Here is an 11,783-nt window from a genome sequence, read left to right as displayed (position 1 = left end):
CCAAGAAGACGTCCTAGAGATCGCCAATCGAGAGACGGCGGGTTCAATTCCCGTTCCGATCAGGAACTTTTCTCGACTTCCCTGGGTATAGTACATCATTGTCCTTGCCTCAGAATATACAAATTCATGCAATGGCAGGCAAAGAAACCCCTTGAATTATTATCCGAGGAAATGCACAACGAACACTAAGTTGAAGTTAAACAGAACTAGTTCCAGTGTCACTTCGCATCGCCTTCAAGAGGTCTGAGTTCTTGGACTGATTGGTCGTGATAACGAGTGCGTCACCCTTCTCGCGCTCGGCACCTGTCCTGCTTCTTTTTCTTCTTTTTTGTGGCTCAACACAAAAAAGAAGAAAAAGAAGCAGGACAGGTGCCGAGCGCGAGAAGGGTGACGCACTCGTTATCACGACCAATCAGTCCAAGAACTCAGACCTCTTGAAGGCGATGCGAAGTGACACCAAGCTCGTGGATCTGGGAGTCGACAAGGGGCGCAAGGGCGCCGCCTAGAGAAGTCTGGCGGAAGAGGTCTTTGGGGAAGGGCTAGAGGTGAGGGCTCTCACACAAGAAGCGACTCTTAAGGTGAAAAACTTAGACGAGGTCACCGAAGTGGAAGAGATCGTCACGGCACTGCGGCAATAGTGCAAGGTGCAGGTGGCCACCGCAGCCGTTCGGCTACGGAAGGGGCCTGCAGTAACCCGGGTAGCCTTTGTTCAGCTACCTGTGGCGGACGTAAATAAGTCCATTCAAGGTAGCTGGTCAGTAGGGTGCCAATGGAACGTATGGGAAAAATTTGACCATCGAATTTCAAAAACGGGTAGTGCTCAAAAGTTTCGTCTCCTCAAAAAAAGTCTCCATGCAAAATTTCAGCTCAATCGGACTTCGCTAAGGGGTGGCCCAAAGCGGTCAAAGTTTGGCTGTTTTGAAACACGAAAAATATCCCAAGGTAGGGATACATGAAAATTTCGAAATCGATTTTTTTTTTTTTGATGCCAAATGCCTTAAAAGTGCATGAAACGTCGAGATCTGGTGTTATCTCAAAATTTTTTTTTTTTTTTAAATTGACTTTTTGGACTTAGAAAATTTTTGAGTTGGGGGAGTGAAATTAATTTGAAATGGAGGAATTGAATTAAGTTGCTGAAATATTCATAGCAATAGTACTGGAACATGTCTTATATCATCGTTGGCAACTGCTGGCATATTATATACCATATATCGTTAGGGTGGTTCACTTATTTTGCATTAGGGTGGCCCTTTTTGTAGAAAAATTTAAAAAAAATAAGATAATAGTATTAAAAAATCTCTTATATAACTGTAAGTCATTTTCAATGTTGAATATATATATAATATTTCATTAGGATGGCTCATTTATTTTTAATTAGGGTGGTTCTTTTGAGATGGAAATTAAGAACAAAAAATATATTTCCAGAAAATTTACAACTCATATTTTTGTATAGTTTAAAATCATGATCCTTTATTGGCATGTAACACTTTGTTAAGATATTCCTAGACCAACATGTGGAAAGGGCGTAACAACCATTGCCAATTTCTGCTTCTCATGCCCCTGAATTCTTTTACCGGTAACAGATAGAGCCGACTCTCCTCTATATGTTAATGGGAAAAGTTTGCATAAAATATTGAGATACGCCCAGAATGGACGAGAAAAGTAAGCGTTTGCAATGGTTGTTCCGCAACACAAATGTTGGTCCAGATTGTTATTATGGTTTAAAATAAGGAATAATAAACTGATTTTAAACGTATCCAAATTATGACAGCTTGATAGGCGATGATGATGTGCATCAAAAGTTTCCTGTTTATCTTTTATAAAAAGATTCTTGGCCTTGGGCAGCTTCATTTCCGAAAACACAGTTACGTTACTGGAGAAAGGACAACAGTAGGTTGCTTTCTATATATCTAAACAAAATATACCTTAGCTACAAGATTACCATATAGCATACCGAAGTGGTGAGTGAACCTAAACTCTAACGTGATACAAAAACATACAATAATTTAACGTTGGAATTAAACACACGATGACAAAAGAAAGACCTCTATGATCACTGCTTTCCATAATACGAGATAGATGAGAAAAAATATTTATTCACTAAAAATGTTCCTTTACCGACACACTTTTGCGTTACCTAAGCCAGCTTAACAAAAGTTAGCACGATTTATCGTATTTATTGTAAAAAATATATTGAAAAACTGGTTTCTGTCTTCGTGTGCTGCAATTTCTGTAAACAATGACCTTAATTTGATAAAATCAACTCGAATGTTGATTTTTTTATATATCTTTATTATCGAGATTTTCAGCCTATGGCTGGTTCATCTCCTCGAATGTTGATGTTTTTCGGATAACCAACCGAAATGGTATGTTCGACATACGTAATGTCTGAAGTTCATAGACACAAACATGTTTGATAGGATCGCTCAAAATCTACAAGGCTGTTGACGAAGAAGTTGCCAAAGCAGTACATAAAGGGTTCTTGAAACATCTGTAGTTTTTGGATAGTAATCGCAATATCTTTTCAGCCATATTTTGATATCATATAATCAAAAAATGTGTGTGGTACACAGCAAAAAATATATTGTGATATCACATCATTTTCGCTGCACATCAGTCGCGTCGTAAAAATGATGTACAAATTACATTCGTTCTACGCAGCAAATCAGGCGCCGCAGGTTGAAAGTGGGTCTAGCTATCGCTAGAACCGGAACGATTGATGAATCATATATAAGTAAAATATTGGCATGGATTCGTACACTGATCCGTTGATTGTGAGGCGTATCCCATACCTCTCGGCTATTTCACCGAGTTGGGAGGTAGATGATAAATATGATACTGCTTCTGAGTATTTGCTGGAATGGCTTTGTTGACACTTTCCGGTGCCAACCAGGGTGAACATGGTAAGTGTGATAATTGTTGGAAAACGATGTAATCGGGTGAAATAACATTCAAAAATGGATACATCGCCAGAAATTACTCGCCTGGAAATTACAAAATTATTTGCTGTGTAAATCCATAATCGAATCAAACGACATTTCTACACTTGAACTGCACTCATTTGTACAAGGCAGTCACCACACAAAAGAATTATTGCACAGCGAAACATTTTTTGTCTTCACGCAGAAAAAAGCATGGTAAAACCAAAAATATTTTAGGTTAACTCAAATAAATTGTCAATTTGTTCTGGCAACAAAAATAAAACTGTTTGGAGCAAATCGAACGTCACATTTGAAGCAAATTCAATCCATTTTTGAAACAAACATGCATCTTCTGACAGGTTATGTTAGAAACAAATGTAAACATTTTTGTTTTTTGTGGCAGGTCAGCCCTACAGAAATATTTGTTTTTCAATTAAATTTACAAAATCATTTTTTTCTCTAGGAAAACCCACTTCCCGCGTGGTACTTTCAATGCCAACATCATGTAGATAACATACGCTCCCGAAATCAATGGGATTTCGTGGAAACTTTTGATGAATCTTGCCTTTATTGCAAGAGGAAATCTTGTTTGGTGCTGCAGCTGGGACTTGAGAGTTTTGTTTATGTTCTCGACGGCGGAACGAGGGGTTCTTCAATGGGTATTGTAGAAATCAATATGTAGTTGAGTTAGTTTTAAAAATTAATATTTTAGTTTTAAATATTTTATCAGTTTACCGAATAAACATGAATATTTTTGTTTCAAACGAACGAAATTTGTCTCCGTGTTAGAAGCGAACTTATCAAAAAAAAATATTTTGGTCTGTCTCAAAAGCAAACCTATGTGTCTCTGACAGTTTTTGGGTCGCTGAATCCAAATCCGGGCTCAGATTTGCTCCAGCACGTCAGAATTTTGAGCTATACCTCAATTTATAGGGCAAAATATGTGATTTTGGGCTTTTTTGATCGAGAGCCATAAAGCATGGAAATTATTTTTGAAAGCAATCAAAGTGTAAATTGGTCAATTAACATCTAAACTAACGACCTAACGATTTATGCCAAATATTTCGTTTTACCAAATTAAAATTGATATTTTAAGTATTTTATTATGGGTACAATATTTGCCATACAAGCCAACCTCCAAAACTTGCATGCAAGTTGAGTAGCCAACTTAAGGAGAAACTTCAAGGAGTACCAATATGGCTGCCACAATGGCCGACTGGGACACCTACTCACGTTTTCAAGAGCACAAATCTCAAAAATGTGTTAACAAATGCGGTCGATTTGGAAAAGCTGCCTCTTTTTGCAAGTGAGCAAAGCCAGAATAATCAAGTGCGGCTTTATTCGACGCTTCGTTTGTCAGATTTGTGCCTCTAAAATTTGTATGCAAAATTGCAATGGGATTTCTTGATGTTTCACCTTAAAATGCTTAAAACTATGAAGATTGATTTGGTAAAACGAAATATATGGCATAAATCGTTAGTTTAGATGTTATTCGACGAATTTACACTTTGATTGCTTTAAAACATAATTTCCATACTTAATGGCTTGCAGTCAAAAAAAGCCCAAAATCACATATTTTGCCCTATAAATTGAGGTATAGCTCAAAATCCTGACGTGCTGGAGCAAATCTGAGCCCGGATTCGGATTCAGCGACCCAAAAACTGTCAGAGACACATAAGTTTGCTTTTGAGACAGACCAAAATTTAATTTTTGTTTCGCTGTGTTATGTGCTCTCTCTCTTCCGGAATCCTTGTAGGAAACTGATATTACGCAGAGGAATAGCAAAAAAGAAAATGGAAATAAAAGTTCAAAAAAATCAGATGTAATTTAAGAACATATATTCGATGTAATGTACCAAAAACCTATCAGCATGAATTTAGTAAATATCACAAAACCGTTCCCACTCTTTCGTTACGTCCCTTTTACTACGACCAGGCTTGTTCGCACTGAGCGTATGAAAATTATGCTCTATTGATTTGCACCACCGAAATCATCGTATTTATTAAATATTCCTATCTTAACTGATAGATGGATGTTGAAATAATTTAAATGTCTTTTCGAACTGTCAAAAAACCGCACCGCAGTACCACACTGAGCACACGGAGAGAATTTCACTCGGGTGAATTTTCACGCTCCGTGCGGAACTGCGAGCATAAATTTCATCCGCTCAGTACGGACATGCTTGGTCATGACCATTGCAAAAGCAAATTATATCTGCAAATACCGCATTAATGAAAAAAAAAAACAAAAACAGTTTACTCTTCATTCAAACTAAACTCTTCTTCCTCATAGAAACAGCTGAATAAATGTTTACTCGAATTTTTGAATTGAGTCTCACAAAACTTTTCAAAATCTTACAATGAGATGAACCTCTCTAGTAAATTAATCTCTTTAGTAGTCCGTATTACAATATTTAAATCTGTAGATAGAAATCGGTTTTAATCACTATGTGATTAATGAAATAGAACGAGAGGAGAGATAATAATTAGAGAATATCTCATTATAGATATTCTATGTTTATAGTATCCCCTTGAAAAAGGCCCAATAAAAGAGCCGAAACGTCGGGCAAAGCAAAACTCACCGTTTTGAATAGTCCAAGACTGAGAAAGCCAATTTTTCCGGAAATTATAGATAAGTCACCGAAAGATTTGTAGGAAATCATGGCTTGAAGCTATACGAAAAATATTACCTGGTTGAATTTTATGGAAGTATTTTTTGATCTTAATTTCCAAAAAAAAAAACAACCCTAACGGAAAATACAATACAAATACAAATACTATTATCGTTTTTTTTAAATTTATTTTTCTACAAAAAGGACCACCCCTATGCAAAATAAGTAAAGCACCAAAAAAAATAAACAGATTCAAAATTTAAAAAAGAAAATAAAATATTTCATGAATAATTGGGGATACTCCCGGGAGGGACAGGAGAAGCAGAAATTTGAAATGGTTGTTGCGCCCTTTCTACATGTTGCTCTAGGAATATCTTAACAAAGTGTTACATGCCAATAAAGGATCATGATTTTAAACTATACAAAAATATGAGTGGTAAATTTTCTGGAAATATATTTTTTTGTTCTTAATTTCCATCTCAGAAGAACCACCCTAAATCAAAATAAATGAGCCACCCTAATGAAATATTATATATATTCAACATTGAAAATGACTTACAGTTATATAAGAGATTTTTTAATACTATTATCTTATTTTTTAAATTTTTCTACAAAAAGGGCCACCCTAATGCAAAATAAGTGAACCACCCTAACGATACATGATATATAATATGTCAGCAGTTGCCAACGATGATATAAGACATGTTCCAGTACTATTGCTATGAATATTTCAGCAACTTAATTCAATTCCTCCATTTCAAATTAATTTCACTCCCCCAACTCAAAAATTTTCTAAGTCCAAAAAGTCAATTTAAAAAAAAAAAAAAAATTTTGAGATAACACCAGATCTCGACGTTTCATGCACTTTTAAGGCATTTGGCATCAAAAAAAAAAATCGATTTCGAAATTTTCATGTATCCCTACCTTGGGATATTTTTCGTGTTTCAAAACAGCCAAACTTTGACCGCTTTGGGCCACCCCTTAGCGAAGTCCGATTGAGCTGAAATTTTGCATGGGGACTTTTTTTGAGGAGACGAAACTTTTGAGCACTACCCGTTTTTGAAATTCGAAAATTCGATTTTCATTGGCACCCTACTGGTCAGTATGTCAACTGACCTTTCATGAACCACCGGAGGTTTGCTTCAGGTGTCTGGAACCAGGACACAAGTCATGGGACTACAAAGGCCGTCAGAGGAGCATGCTGTGCGGATGATGCGCCTCCGAAGGCCATAAGGGCACAAGGCTGCACGATTCTTCCCATTTATCTAATTTATTCCGAGAAATCCGTGAACAACAAGCACCCATCGGGTGGTACAAGGTGCCCGGCCTTCAAGATAGCCGCAGTGAACAAATCAAAGTGCAGGTAACTCAGCTGAACCTGAACCACTGTGACGCAGTTCAACAACTTCTTTGTCAGGCGGTGTATGCGTCGGGGGACGGATATCGCCATAATAGCGGACCCATACCGAGTTCCCGCCGGCAACGGCAATTTGGTCGCGGATGGGTCTAGAAAAATGGCGGCGATATGGACGACGGGTAAATATCTCGTCCAGGATATGAGTGCTTCGTGGTCGCCTAAGTAAACGGGGTCTTCTTCTGTAGTTGTTATGCGCCTCCGCGGTGATCGATCGAGCAGTTCACGCAGATGCTGGACTTTATGACGACCGTGCTGACAGGGCGAAGGCCTGTGGTAATAGCGCGTGACTTCATTGTCTGGACCGTGGAATGGGGATGCCTCGAACCAGCGTGGAATGGGGATGTCACGAACCAGCCAGCGGGGTTATATCCTGCTAGAGACACTGGCCATACTAGATGTCGACCTGGCTAATGTCGGTACCTAGAATACCTTTAGTCGGAACGATGCCGGCTCGATTATTGACGTGACTTTTTGAAGTCGTGGCCTAATAAGTAGTTCGAACTGAAGAGTAGACGATAGCTACACTCACAGCGATCACCTGGCGATTCGCTACAGTATCGATTACAACAACAGCAGGTAGAGGAAGTGACGGCTAGGCCAAGGCCAAGCCCTCGCAGGTGGAAGACATCATACTTCGACGAAGGGGTATTCAGAGAGGCGCTCCGCCGTGAGCGAAACTTACTCGGTTTAGACGGCGACGAGCTGGTAGCGGTGCTCTCACGTGCGTGTGGTGCGACCATGCCTAGGCGAGTCCATCCTAGAAATGGGAGGCCACCGGCTTACTGGTGGACCGACGCGATTGCGGACCTGCGCCGCGCCTGCTTACGGGCTAGGAGGCGGATGCAGCGAGCACGATCAGAGGAAGAGCAAAACGAACGGCGGGTGGTGTTCGCCGCTGCAAAAGCCACGCTGAATGCCGAGATAAGAGCAAGCAAAAAGGCCTGCTTTGAGGGTCTCTGTCAGAGTGCCAATGCGAACCCGTGGGGTGACGCCTACAGGATTGTTATGGCCATGACGAGAGGTGTAATGGCTCCTACAGAGCAATCTCCACAGATGTTGGAGGGGATCATCGAGGGGCTTTTTCTGCGTCATGATCCTAGTCCTTGGCCTCCTTTCGTAGGACAGCTGGGGACTGGGGCTGGCGATAAGGAGAGGATCACCGATGTGGAACTTGCGGGGATAGCAAAGTCCCTTAGCGTATGTAAGGCCCCAGGTCCGAACGGAGTTCCAAACCTGGCCTTAAAAGAAGCTATTGCAGAGGCTCCCGAGATGTTCAGGTCTGCTATGCAGAAATGCCTGGACGAGGGAGTTTTCTCAGAGGTTCGAAAGCGAAAGAACCAGGTTCTATTGACAAAGGCGGGGAAACCACCCCCGGAGACCCGTCGGCATATAGACCAATATGCTTGATCGACAAGGCGGGGGAGGTACTCGAAAAGATCATCATCAACAGAATATGTTAAGGTGCGTAAATGGTCTCTCGAGCAACCAGTTCGGAAAGGGAGGTCGACCATAGACGCTATCCTGTCGATTACAAAGACCATTGATATAGCGCTCCAGCGTAAGAGGAGGGGGATTCGCTTCTGTGCAGTACTGACTCTGAATTTAACTCGCAGCCGCACTTAAACAGCAGTGCAGGGCAGTTGTACCAAGCACATCGATCGGCCTGCGAAAGGGTCCGGTAGGCACGCAGATCGGCACGATCAAGCTCACCGTTGGGGAGGTGAACAAGGCAACTGTAGTCTGCAATATCAGCGTAGGCTGGTCAGTGTGCCCGCTCAGCATATACGCGCCGCCTGTGGCGTGCTTCAAGTGCTTTGAGCAAGGACATAGGTAGTACGCGTGTAAGGGCCCCGACAGGAGCAAGCTCGGCCGGAAGCGCGAACTGGAGGGCCATATCGCCAAGAAGTGCGACTCGACCTCGAAACTACCTGATTTGCACGTCGAACAAGGCTCATGCGACGGGCGGCCCTAAATGTCCAGGCACGCGAGGAGGTCGAACCAACCGACGATTATGCAGTTTATACAGCTTATCCTGAATCACTGTGATGCCGCACAACAGTTGTTGTGGCAGTCAGTCTCGGAGTCAAATACAGGCATCGCCCTACTATCGGACCGCATTCCTCCCGATAATGGGAACTAGGTAGCGAATAGGGCCTAGCAGCGGCGATCTGTACAACCGATCGTTTCCCGATCCAGCAAATAATGTCCACGTCGCACGAGGGCTTCACAATAGCGAAGACCAACGAAATGTACTACTGCAGTTGTTACGCCTAATCCAGGTGGCCGATTAGCCAGTTCTCATCAATGCTAGATTCGCTAACAAGCGCACTAATGGGATTGAGTCCTGTGGTCATCGGCGGAGGAGACTTAAACGCCTATACGATTGAATGGTGTGGCCGCTGAGCTCTTCTCGAAGCTATGGCTAGACTGAACGTGGATGTCGTGAACGTAGGGGATAAAATACACCTACGGTAGGAACGGTACAGGGTCCATCATTGACGTGACCTTCTGGAGCCCGGGACTAAACCCTAGCTCACACTGGAGGGTCGACGATGGGTCTATGCACACCTAGATCACCTGGCAATTCGATACAGAGTGGAACACGGAGGAAGACGTCAGCGGGAATGGCTGACTTTCGATTTGTGGAGCGATTGCTTATGGAGGGTAACACTGACGATCTAGTCGGAACCCTAAGCCGTGCAAGCGACGCCGCAATGCCAAGGCGATCCCTACCCATGGATCCAGCAGGAATGGACGCAATCCGGTACACTGATGGTGTCCAGAAATCGCAGAACTCCATGCATCCTGTCTTAGAGCTAGGAGGAGGATGCAAAGACCTCGCACCGACGAGGGAAGAATGGAGCGAAGTGAGGTCTACAGGGCGGCTTAACTGGCACTGAACAAAGAGATTAAGGCGCGTAAGCGGACGTGGCTCGAAAATCTCTGCCAGGCAGCCAACACAACCCCTTGGGGTGATGCCTAGAGAGTAATCATGGCCAAAACGAAGGGCGCATCAGCACCCCCAGAACGCTCCCCCAAGATGCTGTATTAGATCGCGGAAACGCTGTTCCCGCGACACGATACAAGATTATGGGCCCCCGTCCCTTATGGTCAAACCGGCCAAACAAGGTCGCCTTTCTAACAAATGACGAGCTCATCGCAATAGCGAAGCCGCTTAAATTGAACAAGGCTCCGGTTCCGGACAGTAACCCGACGCCAAGATCCATCAAGACGGCCATCGAGGTTAGCCCTGACATGTTCAGAATGGCTTTGCAGATGTTCCTAGACAGCGGCGAATTTCCGAGGAGTTGGAGAAGGCAAATATTGGCTCTACTGCCTAAGCCCAGAGAGCCACCTGGCGACCCGTCTGCTTACAGAGCTATTTGCCTTCTGAACACCGCCGGCAAACTGTTGGAACGGATCATTCTGTCGAGGCTGATGCTCTATACCGAGACATCAGATGGCTCTGGCCTGTCGGATAACCAGGTCGGTTACCGGAAGGGTCGATTGACGGTAGACGCTATTAGGGCTGTAACCAAAACGGCCGAGATAGCGCTCCAAAAGAAGCGAACAGGAATCCGCTATTGCGCGGTCGTCACGCTGGACTTATAGAATGCGTTCAACAGCGACAGTTGGACCGCCATCGAGTGCGCCATACACCACCTAGGAGTCCCGGTTATCCTATGCCGGACACTGGAGAGCAGAATAAGGAACTAATCTACATATGACACCGAGGAAGGCGAGAGGAGCTACAACATCACCGCGGCGGTACCTCAGGGCTCCATCTTGGGCCGCGGCGTATGATGGCGTATTGAGGCTTAAACTTCCGACGGGCGTAAAGCTGGTCGGCTTTGCCGATGTTATTACCCTCGTGGTAATAGCCGATAACTGTAGAAATTCTTAAGCGGAAGTGGAAGTGCGAACGAATTCTGCAAGCAAGCGATAGACTGGAACCCAACAAGACATCTTAGTAGAGGAAAGCCAAGAAGCTTAACCCTAAAAGGGATACCATCATGGCCTCAGTTTCGTCACCTCGCTGAGTGTGTTCCATCAAAGACGAGCTCTGAAAGGCGCCTGGGGTCCAATGGACCCCAGGTATCCCTTTTAGGGTTAAGGAAGCACCGCCTCAATAAAGAAATAAAAGAAGTGGGCAGAAATTTGACCTAGCCACAGGTAAAGGCGATGGTGGATAATCTTCAAGGATGGATAATAGTTTTCACTTCGGCTCTTTGCACCACCATCGGTTCTCCGGACTGAAAGTAAGTCAGTATTTAGTCGAAACAGTAAACGTGCGTATATTCAGTAACATTATACTCCGACAGATTCTGTATCTTTTGGTAATGATAATATTGTTGATTTCCATGCTTTCCAATTTACATCCACAAATGTTTTACACAAGTTCAATAATACTGGCTCAAATAGCATAGCATAGCATAGCATGAATACTTGCACAAATCTTGGATGGAGTTGCAAAGTTGAATTTATCCATTGACATTGGTGATTTCGCTATATCTACAATGCCATAGACTTACTCAGCTCCACACACCTGGCCAAGTCCTTGCAAGCATTTATAAATCCCTTCATCAACTTAGAAAGAGCCCAGAACTGAAGCAGCTTCCAATAGATGAAAGGATGTTGAAAATAGCGAATTTTCAACTTATATATAGTTATGTAACAATATAGGGTATTAAAATGAAACAAGTAAAAGAAGAAGCATGAAACATTCTCACCAAATTTGAAAGGTTCATCATTAGATCCAATTGAGGAGCGATTTCCATGTTTCAGTGACATCCAGTGGCTGAATCTTGATAACTGGTTTTATTTGTATTATAAC

At 42.7% G+C, this 11,783-nt stretch overlaps 1 protein-coding gene across 4 annotated transcripts in view; it reads right to left on the bottom strand.

Annotated features, from left to right (window-relative positions):
• The window catches only part of LOC109411881 (dedicator of cytokinesis protein 3), a 681,785-nt gene that overhangs the window by 192,482 nt on the left and 477,520 nt on the right, over positions 1-11,783 (bottom strand). The gene's annotated exons all lie outside the window — the stretch shown is intronic.

This window comes from Aedes albopictus, chromosome 1 (genome assembly GCF_035046485.1).
Source record: "Aedes albopictus strain Foshan chromosome 1, AalbF5, whole genome shotgun sequence".
NCBI classification, from domain to species: domain Eukaryota; kingdom Metazoa; phylum Arthropoda; class Insecta; order Diptera; family Culicidae; genus Aedes; species Aedes albopictus.
This window is presented reverse-complemented; position numbering and strand designations above follow the sequence as displayed.